Below are 13706 nucleotides of genomic sequence, written 5' to 3' on the forward strand. Positions count from 1 at the left end.
TGGGCAAACAGGAAATGAAATTCAAAAGTTCATGGGGCTTTTCCTGTCTACCTGGCCAGTGCATCCGAGTTCAGATTGCTTTCCAGAGTGGCCACAGTGGTGCACTGTGGGATACCGCCCAGAGGCCAATACCATCGATTTGCGGCCACACTAACCCTAATCCGCTATGGTAATACTGATTTCAGCGCTACTCCTCTCTTCGGGGAGGAGTACAGAAACCGGATAAAGTGCCCTTTGTATCAATAGAAAGGGCCTCGTTGTGTGGACGGGTGCAGAGTTAAATGGTTTAACGCTGCTAAAATCAGTATAAACGCATAGTGTAGACCAGGCCAAAGACTCCCATGAGGACCAAGTATTGAAGCTTTGCTCTCAGTGATATATCTCCCAGCAACTTCATCTTTCTCCTAACTTGGTGGCTTACAGCAGATGACAACTGCTGTTAATTGTACTTTCATTTTCATTCTCCATTTAAATTTCTCAATTCGGAGTCCTGAACTATGTAAGTTACGGCTCCAGATAGTACATCATTTTATTTTGGGGGTGGGGAGTGTCAATGTATCATACAAAGGAAACAGTCCACCTTGATAGCCAGTATACACTTTCACAGACAGCTATTGTGCCCACTGAAACTTGGAGCAAAAAAAATTGTTACATCTCACCCAAGACTTGATATAATCCATGATTTTCTATTGTAACATATAGCAAATACAACATGATTTATTCCTCTACAGACAAATGAGAAAGTAATTCAGGAAATCTGTAGAACTACTGCCACAGATTCTTGACCCTAACCTATTTCAAATCCTGATCATAACTCATTCCACAGAAATAGCTGGACTATGTGGCAGTAGAGGTTGAATGTGTTGCTTAACGAAGATTACACAGCAGTATTTATCCTATTTATTACTCATATTGCACAAGTGCCACTGGGGCCAATCAAGAACAGGGAGTCATTGAATTAGGCACTGTGCAAAGTCCCTACCCCAAAGAACTTGCAATCTAAGTAAGGAGACAGCATTTGTTCTATTATTGTCATAAATCAGAGACTTACAGGTTCATCCAAGAGCAAATTTTGTCCTTGAATGTTCAAACCATCTATGTGAAATAGCATCTCTTTCATTAACACTTGACCCCTGCATGTTTAGTTCAAGCTGACTGGGCAGAAGCTATTTTATCAGTTCCTTCAGAGTAGCAATTTTAGCTCCTGTCTTGCAGCTGCTGAATATAAAAGGCTCTCTCTTTGCTTCAAGAGTTCTCATATCTCACAGAAGTGTTTTCAACGTGATCAGATTCTCCTAGACCATAGGGTTCCTCCCTGTTCCAGCTTCATTCCACAGCCTCTCCCCCTCAGTGCAGAGGCGGAGACTGCTCTGTTTGTCTAATAGCCTTCATTTGACAGCTAAAATACTGTAACTATCTACCCTCCTTATGTCTGTACATAGATCTAACAAACCCACCCCCAAATCCTGAAAGTTTTCTCAGGATGCCATTGTCAAATATCATTCAATTCACTACACTGCCCTCAGGTGCACTCATGCAACTCTAGACACACAGATGTAACTGTGGGCAGAATTTGGCTCAGTACTTACATTTCCATCATACTCCTACATACTTTTTTTTTTTTTTTTTAATTCCCAATATACAACAGGGAAGTCTAGCAAGTTCTGCTACGAATTTTATCTCCAAATCTACAGCATTCTGCAGATAGCTAATTTTACACAATCACGTACTTTTTAAACCTAGTTTGCACACAGACTTTTGGTACAAATAACTGAAATAAGAAAAAGACAAGAAAACAAAGAACATTGCAAGGTTAATAACAGTACCATTGTAAATGACAATCTATGTGTGTGATAAACTCCAGAGGAAGATGTTCAAAAGTACTTAAGGCATTCAGAAACATAATTCCCATGGATGTTTGGAACTCCTTCGCAGATCAACAGTCATAATCGACAAGTTCAAGAATTCCATGGCAAGCCTGAGGTTATTTCTTCCAGTACTACAGTATCTTCACAACAGAAACATCACACTTAAAGGCAATGTTTTAGTCCTATCATTCTTTGAAAAACAATAATTGCAGTGTTACCAAATCTTATAGTTTATTGCAAGAGAGACAAGGGGGTGAAGTAATATCTTTTATTGTACCAACCTCGGTCTGAGCTAAATACAAGGATGGACAGATTGTTAAGCATAAGGATTTCACACGTGCTATAGATCAGGAGGCCACTTAAGATGGAATGGACAAGTAAGGGTTAGTAGGCTGTGTTGCAAATTGTTGTACTGAGCCATAAAACCAGTATTCTGTTAAGTCTGTGGTTAGTTTTTAATGCCCAGCAGAGTTATTAATTTAAGTTCCCAAGCTCATCTTTTTGAATGTGTTGTGCACGTTTCCTTTGAGGACAAGAACTAAAAAGGTCAGATACGGAGTGACCACTTTCTGAAAAAAAAGCATTCAATCACGGGGGTAGGGGTGTGGGAGGGGGCTCTGGGTTGGAGTGCGGGGGGTAAGGACTCTCAGGTGTGGTTGGGAATGAGGGGTCTGAGGTGCAGGAGGGCACTTCAGGCTGGGACCAAGGAGTTTGGAGGGTGGGAGGGGTATCAGGGCTGGGGCAGGGGGTTTGGACATGGGAGAGGGATGTAAACTCTGCGGTGGGGCCGGGGATGAGGGGTTTGGGGTGCAGGAGGGTGCTCCAGGCTGGGACCAATGGATTCAGTGGGTGGGGGGGATCAGGGATGGGGCAAGCTGTTGGGACATGGGGGAGTGAGGGCTCTGGCTGGGATGCGGGCTCTGGGGGGCTGGTAATGAGGGTCTTGGGGTACAAGAGGGGGCTCTGGGCTGCTATCGGGGGGTTCCGAGGGCAAAAGGGGGATCAGGGCTGGGGGGGAGGGGCTCAGGGGTGCAGGCTCTGGGTGGTGCTTACCGCAAGCAGCTCCCAGAAGCATGTCCCCACTCTGGCTCTGAGGCATGGCCACGCAGCTCTGCGCGCTGCCCTGTCCACAGGTGCTACCCCTGCAGCTCTCATTGATAAACTGGAGAATTGGTCTGAATTCAACAAGACGAAACTCAGTGAAAGACAAGTGCAAAGTACTTTACTTAGCAAAGAAAAATCAAATGCACAACTACAGAATGGGGAATAACTGGCTAGATGACAAAGATCTTGGGGCTTATAGTGGATCACAAATTGACTATGAGCCAACAACGTCATGCAGTTGCAAAGAAGCTTAGTCTCATTCTGGAGTATTGTGATGGTGTGGAGGTCAGCCCAGGGAACCCATTTCAGTCAAGAAGGGTAGCAGAGGTGAGCTCTGACTCACTTCCCTTCACTTGGGTTATAAAAGAGTCCAGACAGACCTTTTTACCAAACAGCCCCCCCCCCTCATTTATGGACAGAGCTCCCCATTCCTCTTCACAAAGGGGCTGTGCCCCAAGAGAAGAGACTCCCTGTTCGGGGCTTCCAGGGGGACCCATCATCTCAGGCTCAGTCCAGCTACAAATCTCTGGCTCCTTTCTTCCTTCGGGAGATTCACCTGTACATAGGATCTATTTCCAGAACCTTCCCAGTTCCTTCTCTGGGTCACTCCTTTTCAGTCCTTCCTTAACCAGGGGTCCCCAGCTCTCCTCTTTGGAACTGAGTTGTATTATTTAGTCCCTTGCTCTCAGCTTAAACAGGAGCCTTACCAGCTTTCCTCTCTGGAGTTGTGTTCTGGGTGGTTAGCCAGTGGTGCTCCTTCACCAGCTTCATCCTTTTCCCAGATTAGCCTTCAGGATGCTTAGCTGGCTAGCTTTTCTCTGCTGATGTCGCCTTATGTCTGCCCTGTCCTTATCTGGTCTTCTTTTTCAAGTTTATCCCCAATTGGTTGGACAGGAGGGGAGCCTTGCCCATCCCTCTCTGCAAGGCTTCTGGCCCCAGGTCCTTAAACAAACAGTACCATGATTTTCTCCCAAACATTACTTACTCCTAGGACCACTTCCTCTCTCCCACTATCTCCTCAGTCCTTGAATAGATAATGAGACCATTCAAACTCTTATAGGACCATGCCCATTAGGCTTGGCTGCCCATTAGGCATTACTAGCCTTAGGGGGCAGACTACCCCCATTATAGTTGTCTTAAGCGGAGTCTTGCATGCAAGACGCATGAGGTAATTGTTCCTCTTTACTCAGCATTGGGGAGGCCTCAGCTGGAGTACTGTATACAGGGCTGGGAGCCACACTTTAGGAAGGATGTGGACAAAGTGGAAAGAGGCCAGAGGAGAGCACCAAAAATGATAGTGGAAAGGTTAAAAAAAACTGGGCATGTTTAAACTTGAGGAAAGAAGACTAAGTGGAGGATCTGATAAGTCTTCATGTATGTTAAGGGCTATTACAAAGAGGATGGAGATCAGTTGTTCTCCATGGTCACAGAAGGTAGGGCAAGAAGTAATGAGGTTAATCTGGAGCAAAAGATTTAGATTAGTTATTAGATTTCTAACTATAAGAATAGTTAAATACTGGAATAGGTTACGAAGGGTGGTTGTGGAATCCCCACCTCTGGATGTTTTTAAGAACAGGTTAGACAAACACCTGTCAGGGATGGTCTAGATTTACTTGTCCCTGCCTTGGCATTGGGGGATGGACCACTAGATGATCTCTCAGGATCCCTTTCAGCCACACATTTCTAGGAGTCTATGACAATGGATGGAGTCAGGCAACCTTAATTAGAGGCAATACTAACACCTATAATAAAAATTACCATCACTTTACTACCATATGTGAGTATTATGCTACTAATGCCTTTGGCTACTGCATAAACCAAAACCAATACACTGCGAAGATGATAAGAGAAAACCTAGTGCTGGAGTGGGGAATGGCTGTTCCACATCTGCACCACAATGCTAACCAAGCTGCTGAGATCACTATGTAGGATTTGTCTGATGTTGCCAGGCCTGGCTTGCTCTTTCTGTTCTGTGCTGCTCTCCCCACTTCACATGTGCAGCACATGCCCCTTTGCAGATTACAGGCTACAGAACTGGTATGCACAAACTGGGATAACACTGTGATAGTAGATGTAACAGGGCACAAGGTAGTCTGATCATTTTATTAAAATTTGCTGTTTGTGGATGAAGGAGAAAAGGCAGGAGGAGAGATGCAGAGGGATGGGAGGAGAAAGAGGAAAAGGGAGCGAGACCCCACAGAATGTGAGAGAGAATGACCCAGGACCTTCAAATATTTTCTGGGCACCAGTAATTTTATTCTGAATGGCTATCATCGCACAGTTGCGTAGGGCAGTTTGCACAGTGCCTGCCAAGAATTATAGAGATGGAAAGAAAAATATAATTTTACCTTGCCCATCCACTTGATTGTTCTCTAAGGTATATTCTCAAGTTTTTTGTCCAATCTAATTTTGAATTACACAAATGAGAGGGCTTCCACCAATTCCCTTGGAGAACCATTCCAAAGCCTGTGAACCATCGTTGTTGGACTATATAAACTGGATAACAAGAATAATTTTCTATGTCTATTTTCATCATATTAATCCTAGTTGTACCTCTCTGGAGCCACCCAAAGCAACTCCTCTCCCTTCAGATGTTTTTTTACATGATCATCATCTCCTTCCTTAGTCAGTGGTTAGCCAAGAAATTCACTCATCTTACCTGTTTATTAGCTTACCAGGTTATTGGTTCAGCTCAAGATTAAATTCTTCACCATGCTTGGCTGTAGCTAGTGCTAGCAGTCTCAAGTTTACAAATACTAATGCTTATACACTTCAGTCACCTTTTCCCTCCCAACAGGCCTGTTCATCTTCCATATTGCTCTCTTTGAGAGACAAATCTTGAAAAGTGACAGGCTAGTCACACAAACAGAGCAGTAGATTTCCATACAGGCAGCATTTTGGCAAGGATGGCTCAAGAAAGTCATCCTCACGTTATTGTGCTATTTAAAATGCATTTCTGCTTAAAAGCTGGCATGATATGGCCTACGGGTCCCAGAGCAGCAAAAGCTGTAGTTAAGGGTGAAGTGCATTTTTTAGTCTAACCCCATTACTTTTTCAGCTCCCTCTGACTTTCTCAAACTGTAATGGATCTGACCCATTTTAAGAGGTAACCTTTTCAGAGGAGTTTGGCATGGCACAATGATTTAGTTCTATGTGGCTGTGTGGGTTTATATCTTCTGCTTGTTTATTCAATGCTTTAATAGTTTTGCCTTTGTTATTTGTAGGTGCCTAGAATGATATTGCAGATGGACCCAATAACATTTGATTAGAAAGCTGGGCCTGTTTTGTTTTTAATTCAAACATTTCCAACTGACTATCTATGGTGCTAGCAGCTAAAATGTGTGGCCATTGTATTTTATACTATACAGGACATAACAAAATCTCTCCTTGCTTAGGATCAAACTATGTCTTTCAGATCCTGTGTGGACAAGGCCCTCCATGAACATGTAACCCACCAGTCAATGTGTGCTACATGTCCCCATTGGTGCTTGAGGCATAGAGGATGAGACTCTGTTAGAGGCCCCAGCTACAGAAGCTGGCTTTTTAGCTCAAGACTCATGTTTTCATCTCCAGTGTCCGCCAAGATAGCCGCGGTCACATACAGACCAACTCTGTATTGAGTGTAAGGGGTTCACAACTACATCATCATGTCATCTTTCCTAACCTATCGACTGGGTCAGGTTCTACAGAGGGAAGATGTTGGACCAGGGACAGGACAAGGGATCTGTACTGTTCCCCCACAGGCCTGGTGAAGATGATTAGAAAACATAATATAGCTCCAGACTGAGCCTATTGGGAGAAAGCTGGGACATCTGCCTTTAACCAGAGTCCTGATGGCAGCTCTGGCCTGGGAAGGTCCTAATAGCACATCTCTCATCCTGCCAGGGAGTGCTGAATTGAGGGGGGTGGGAATCCAGAATGAACCAGTATGCAGAAGAGGGCCTGGCCAAGAAAGATTTGGAGGAATCCTGAAGAGATCATTTGAGTGTTTCCACCATCCTCTCCTCACAAGTCTAGCTCTGTCCTCACTTAGGCAAATCCCATTGAAATCAAAAGGTAACCTGCCAAATTTTCCCTTCTTGTATGCAATGTAGTTGTAGCCATGTCGGTCCCAGGATATTAGAGAAACAAGGTGGGTGAGGTAATATTTTGCTGTGACACTGGGAGTTCCTTTCCCAGACCTGAAGATGACTTTTTGTGGTTCGAAAGTTTGTCTCTCTCGCCAACAGAAGTTGGTCCAATAAAAGATATTACCTCACCCATTTTGTCTCTCTAAATTTGCCATTAGATGCTTCTTTTGGCTGCAGCAGGCGTGATATCTGAGGTCAAAATCTGGGCCCATGTAAATAGATTAGGATTTGTCTCTGTGTTGTTAGCTATATTGGATGCCATAAAGCATGTGGGTGAGTTAGCATTGCACCAGAAACCTGAACATTTGAGTTTTCTGGTTGAATAATAAGGCTGAGAATTCAAAGGACATTTGTTTTTATTGTCTTTTGTTCTGTAAAGATCAGGCACACAATCTCTCACTATTTTGCCCACACAACAAAATGTGTGTTATTGAAGACAGCCTGCTCAAAACACTTTCTATATGGTTCCTAAAATATCTCCTTGAAACAAGGATCATATTTCTGAATTTACCCATTACATAAGGTAGGTCACAGCCGACTAAAAGCAAGAATGAAATGAGCCAGGCATAGTGAGGAAACAAAGTTAATACCTCATTGTACTAAAGGCAAATAGTTAATTCTACCAAACAATCAACTGCTTTAATGCATTTTTCTAGGGTGTTGCTAACTCAAGTTTTGAATTCCTTCAAGGACTGACTTTTCCTCTTTGGCAAACCATTTCAGAATTCAAGTTTCTTATAAGAAGGCTAAATAATTTAGTAACTCTTCATAGCATTCATTAAGATTTCATTCACCTGCTAAACAACTAGATGAATTCAGGACCAGAAAGATTCCCTCCAAAATTTTCACCAAAAAGTGATCTGGAGACAATAACTCAATTGGAGAATATAAACCAGGGCCTTAGAATGAAGAAAGGAAGAAACAACAGGAAATAAACTAAATGTTGGTATCAGCATATTTCAAAGTGTCTTGGTCATTAAATGGTACAATATAACAACTGCATCATATCAACATTGACCCTAGCACATGTTAATGCTGTGTTATTGCTTTGACCAGAATTCCATGGCAGTACTTGCTAGTGATGCATTAACAGAATCCACATGCCCAAAGCATTATAAAGGTCAATAATGCTGGTCACTTGCTGTGATAGTCCTAAACCCTGCAGGAGATTATTGCTTCACAGCAAATGCCTGTAATGTTTTTAAATGACTTGGTTATTGGTAATCAACAGTTGTTCCCCTGGTTTGTCATTGGTTTCAGTACTTTGATTGATTGGCTGCTTTTACATTATTGATCATGATATTGTGCCAAGATTCTCCTTGATCTTTGGTTTTCAGGACCTTATTATCCATTCATGTTTGTTTTTTTAATTTGTCTGATTCATCTGACATGCTGTGCCAGAAGAATTTGCCTCTTCTCTGACCCTTCCAGCAGGTAGGGGATCTTGGGGGACAACTACTGCACTGGTGGGGTGCAAACTAAACTTTATTAAGAAAATGCAAAAACAGGGAAAATTCAGGAGGGGTATGGGTTTGTTAAGGTTAGACAAATGGGGAGGGGTTCTTAGTAAATAGTATACGGGAGGTTCAATAGGGGTACAGATACCGTTGGTTAACCAATTAACACTGAAGTTATAAATTAACAAGGGTAGCTCAATTTCTAATGTAAGGGTTGTCACAAGCAGCAATAGCCAACTAACAGTAGGGTAAATTGTCACAGTATGTAAAGTAAAATGTGAGGTGTTAGAGAGAAAAAAAGCATAAACCAAGCCGACTCAAGAAAGCAATTTGAGGTTTGGGGAGCAGTGGGAAAGACAAGACTAAACCACAAATATACAGAACACAGCAAAATTCTATTATGATCTACACAACTTAACCCATAGACTAACAGAACACAATTAAGCAATAACAGAATATTTTGTTAAACCACCTAATCCTAACTGCACGCACAAGAGCATACTCACAACAATTCTCTAACAACCTAACTTAAACCATCAGCATATGGCAAGAATAGATACATTACAACTTATCCTAGACTAAAGAACCTGAAATCTAAATAGAATGCAACCTTAAACGCTATGTCGATTTTTGATGGGAAGGAGGGAGCGAGTTCCAGAGGGCAGATGTGGATGTGTGCACAGGGTAACAGCCCCAGGGGGTGGGGTTTAACACAGGTGTCGGCTGTCAGCAGTGGAGAGGGCACAGTCTTGCAAGGGCGGCAGCCCAGGATACAGTCCAGGAAGGCAACATGGCTTAGCACACGGCACAATGGCTATTATGTTTTTCTAATAGCAGACAACCGAGCGCTGCAAGGAGCACCACGAAACAGATTATAAGGATACACAGACCAACCGGAGTTAGCTGGTCTGTCCTGCTGGGAAACAAGGCCACCAGCAGCTAGGACAGGGGGAGCCTGCAAGAGAGAGAGCTCATTACCAAACCCCCAGGACAGCAGCTAAACATAGAGAGCACAGGAAACAGCAGTAAGCACATTGGAGGTAGGAGACCAGGACTCGATTCGCTTTCACATAATCAGGATGAAGATCTCCAAAGGCACAAATTCGTTGTTCGAGTCAGGGAAGAGGAAGGAGTTTAAAACGTTTGGGTTAGGAGCTCACAAAACAAACGAGACGCGAGCAGAGAGGGCCCCCAAGTAGACCACTAGCCTGATCATAACTCTAGGTCGCAAAGCAAGGACCTCTCCAAGGGTTTGATCAAGAAAAATGTCTGGTTAAAACGGCAAACTTAGGCTCAGGTTCCTCCAACACCAGAACTTTTGCATTGCCTCCTCTTGAATACCAGGGGAAGGCACGACTGGAGGCAGCGCGAAACGGTGCAGGTAATTCACAGGTGAGCATAGGCATGCCTGGGCATGTTCTGAGCCACAGGTATGACTCATATGCTTAATTAGTTGGCCACTTCAGGTCTTGCATTTCTGGGCAGCACCCCCCACACCGAGCCTGGGTCTGAACAAAGGAAAGAAGCAAGAAGCCCCCTCCCTAGGCAGGGCAATGGCTCCAGTTAGTCTGTACAAGCCATCCCTATGAACAGGGCTGTGACTTTAGTTAGCACAATGGCCGGGAGGAGCGGCCACCCAGGACAAACAGAAAGGAGAAGGGAAAAAAGAATGCTAGCAGGGGGACAGCTGGAACAGACAATCTCATTTGTGGTTCCCCCTCAGAGTTCCCTGTTAGGTTTTCTGGTTTTAATACCATTGCTGAGTCTATTAAGGTGACAAAGGTTTGCATATGCTTCCTAGGTTGATGATAGTTAGATTTGTACTTAATTTCCAAGCCTGACTGTCAATTTACATCTCTGCATCATGATATGCTACTTGGCTGACACATGGGACATGTGTGTCAGAATTTTTTGAATAGAAATGTTGTTATTCAGTGCTCATATATTTCTCTCTTCAGTGTTTCTCAGTTTTTAAAGGCTAACTCAGAATTACACCTGCAGCAGTGGCAAGAGAGCCAAGTGACTTTTGACTGATATATCCTATTGTGACAGCATCAGGCCAGAGGGCTACAGGAGAGTGACAGAAGGTAGATATGTTAGCCCAAGATTAAGCATGTCCCTTTTCCCTGAGTAAGATAATGGGCTGTTCCAGAACAATCAGGAAGTTGCTGGAACCAATTATGGCAGGCTAATTAGGACACCTGGAGCCAATTAGGAAGCTAGTAGAATCAGTTAGGACAGGCAGGATAATCAGGGCACCTGGTTTTAAAAGGACCTCACCTCAGTTAGTGAGGTGTGTGTGAGGAGTGGGGAGCAAGAGGTGCTCAAGAAGCTGAGAGTGAGAAAGCATACTGCTAGAGGACTGAGGAGTACTAGCATTATCAGACAGCAGGAGGAAGGTCCTGTGGTGAGGACAAAGAAGATGTTTGGAGGAGGCCATGGGGAAGTAGCCCAGGGAGTTGTAGCTGTCATGCAGCTGTTACAGGAGGCACTATAGACAGCTGCAATCCACAGGGCCCTGGGCTGGAACCCAGAGTAGAGGGCAGGCCTGGGTTCCCCTCAACTCCCTATTTGATATAAAAGGAGTTGATTTGGACTGTGCGTCCCACCAGAGGGGAAGGTCTCTGGCCTGTCTCCTGACCCATTAGGTAGGCCAGCAGAGACTGCAGGTATTGTTCTCCTCCTTTTCCCTATGCTGGCCAGTGAGGAGGTTGGCCAAGTGAATGGCAGGTTTGTGCCACTAACAAAAGGAGCCAAAATGAGGACTGCTGTGAACCTCTGTCGTGAGCAAATCCACGAGAAAGCACAAAACCCACCAAGGTAGAGGAGGAACTTTATCACACTATGTCGTATGCAGTGTAGTTGTAGCTGTATTAGTCCCTGGATATTGGAGAGACGAGATGGGTGAGGTAATATCTCTTATTGGACCAACTTTGGTTTGAAAGCTTGACTCTCTCACCAAGAGAAGTTGGTCCAATAAAAGATATTATCTCACTCACCTTGTCTTTCTAATGTCCTATGCTGTATTTCTCATATTTATTTGGTTATTCAAAGCTCAGTGTTTCCACTTTCATAATATTTCACACATGTAATCCCTGTGGCTTGAAGCTTTAGAGGGTAAGGAGCTCTCTGTTCCATCTGTTGATAAATGACCATAGAAATGTTGCATTTGTATAAAGTATTTACCAGAACTCCAGCTGGATAGAAACTCCATCTGCAAAGGAACTCTCTACCCCATCTGTTGGTGAACAAGGGAAAGTACAGCTACTGAGCTTCATTTGCATAAGCTTCTACCCTACATTCCTCAAGTCAGACTTTGGGAGTCACCATAACTACAGAATCTAAGAAATGGTTAGAACTTGACCTGAACTGAGTGAGGGAAAGGGGCTTTTACGCTCTTTGTCATCAAGTATGCCCAGGGGCAAGGACTCTGCACAAGGGATGTGTGTGCTACTAGTTCCCCTCCACTGAGAATCCACTAGGAATTGATGCAGAAGTGGCTCTCCACTGAAGCTGCAGAAGACAGTAGAAGCAGTAGCAACTGCAGACAAGTGAATTCTGGTAAGGCCTCTCCCTCCAAAGCAACTACTAAATAATGCTGAAATCACAATAGCTAGGTGAGGTGTTGGAGAACAGGGAATAGAAACAGGTGTGCCTAGGTGTACCTCAGGACTCTGGGACTATGCTGCCCACTAACATCATAGTTAAATGCCTCATATGCCCATATCTCCTCAGATGTGCCCATTTTTTTTTTATTGCCCACTTTGTTTTATTGTGATCTCTTGAGAGCAAGAGAGTGGACACAGGGCGTTTGAGACTTAAATCCCCTCGGTAAAGAGAACTGAGCCTAATATCAAATGTCTTTGAGATAGTTTGGTCTCTTCAACAGGTGACCACACCAGGAATGGCCTCTCTCTTTCTCCCTGCCACTAGTCTCCAAGTCTAGTGAACTCCCTCTTTGTATAGTCTTCTCTCTTCTGGTGGTGCTGGCCTCCTGATATTTCTGTCTCTCTGTTTTGGAGGCTGATTCTGGGTCATACTGAATCATAAGTGTTTTCTGTTCCTTTGTATTGATTATCTCTTTTGCCTCATATGACCAGGGAGCCACTGCACATCTGCCCCCCTTGTGACTCCTTTAGTCCACACCTTCTAGTCTCCCTAATGGCTGGATCCTCACAGGAATGCCTGTCTCCAGGGTCAGCAGGTCATTGGCTGACCTGTCATACTCAAGTACCTGCTTTCTCCAGCTGAGAGAAATCTTAGCTGACCATCTCTTCTTGATGGTGTCCCTATATTTCTTGCTCCAACATGTCTCCCCTCATTGGTTGCAGGATTTTGGTCCTTTGTCCCATCAATGCCCTTTTTTGGACTGTTACGACACCCCTGTGATAACATTTTTGGCACACAAGAGTACCTTAACGAGGAGTCTGAACCAAAAAAACAGTCCTTTGCAACAGCCTCAGCTGATTCCACCTTACCATTATTCTGTGGGTATGCTGGGGAGGAAGTGTGGTGGTCAAACTCCCATTCACACGCAAATTGCTTGAATTCTTCTGAAGGAAACTGGGGTCTGTCAGAGAAGACAGTGTCTGGAATGCTAGATCTCACAAAGCAGTCCTTCAGTTTTCCCAGTCACTGACTTGCTTCTTGTATCAGGCAGGGAATTGACCTCTCAAAAATTTTAATAGGAGTCTCATGTGATGTAATCAAGTACTGATTTTCATTGGAAGTAAATGTCAGCTCTCATCTTTTGCCATGGTCAGCTCATGCAGTAAGAGTCTTTCTGTGGATGGCCATCACCCAACCTGCAGGCATCACACCTTCTCTCAAGGAGTGGGGTTGTATATTCATTCCTAGCCAGTAATGCATTCCTGAGGCCATCTAAGACAGCTGTCAATGCCCAGTGTGAGGCATGTATTTTTTGCATGTATGTAATAAGGCAGGGACCACGGCCCTCTGTCCTTTGAATAGGATTCCATCCTGCACACTCAGTTCATCTATAATTTGAAAATATGGTTCTGCTCCTACAGCACTTGGCTGTTGTCTTTCGGCCACTCTGCTAGTATTGGTCTCTGGACTACCCGCAGTTGGATGTCTGTAATTTCTTTGATTTCCATCAGCTTTGCTCTTAAAACTGGGAGACAGTG

Source organism: Chelonoidis abingdonii, chromosome 2, assembly GCF_003597395.2.
Source record: "Chelonoidis abingdonii isolate Lonesome George chromosome 2, CheloAbing_2.0, whole genome shotgun sequence".
NCBI classification, from domain to species: Eukaryota; Metazoa; Chordata; order Testudines; family Testudinidae; genus Chelonoidis; species Chelonoidis abingdonii.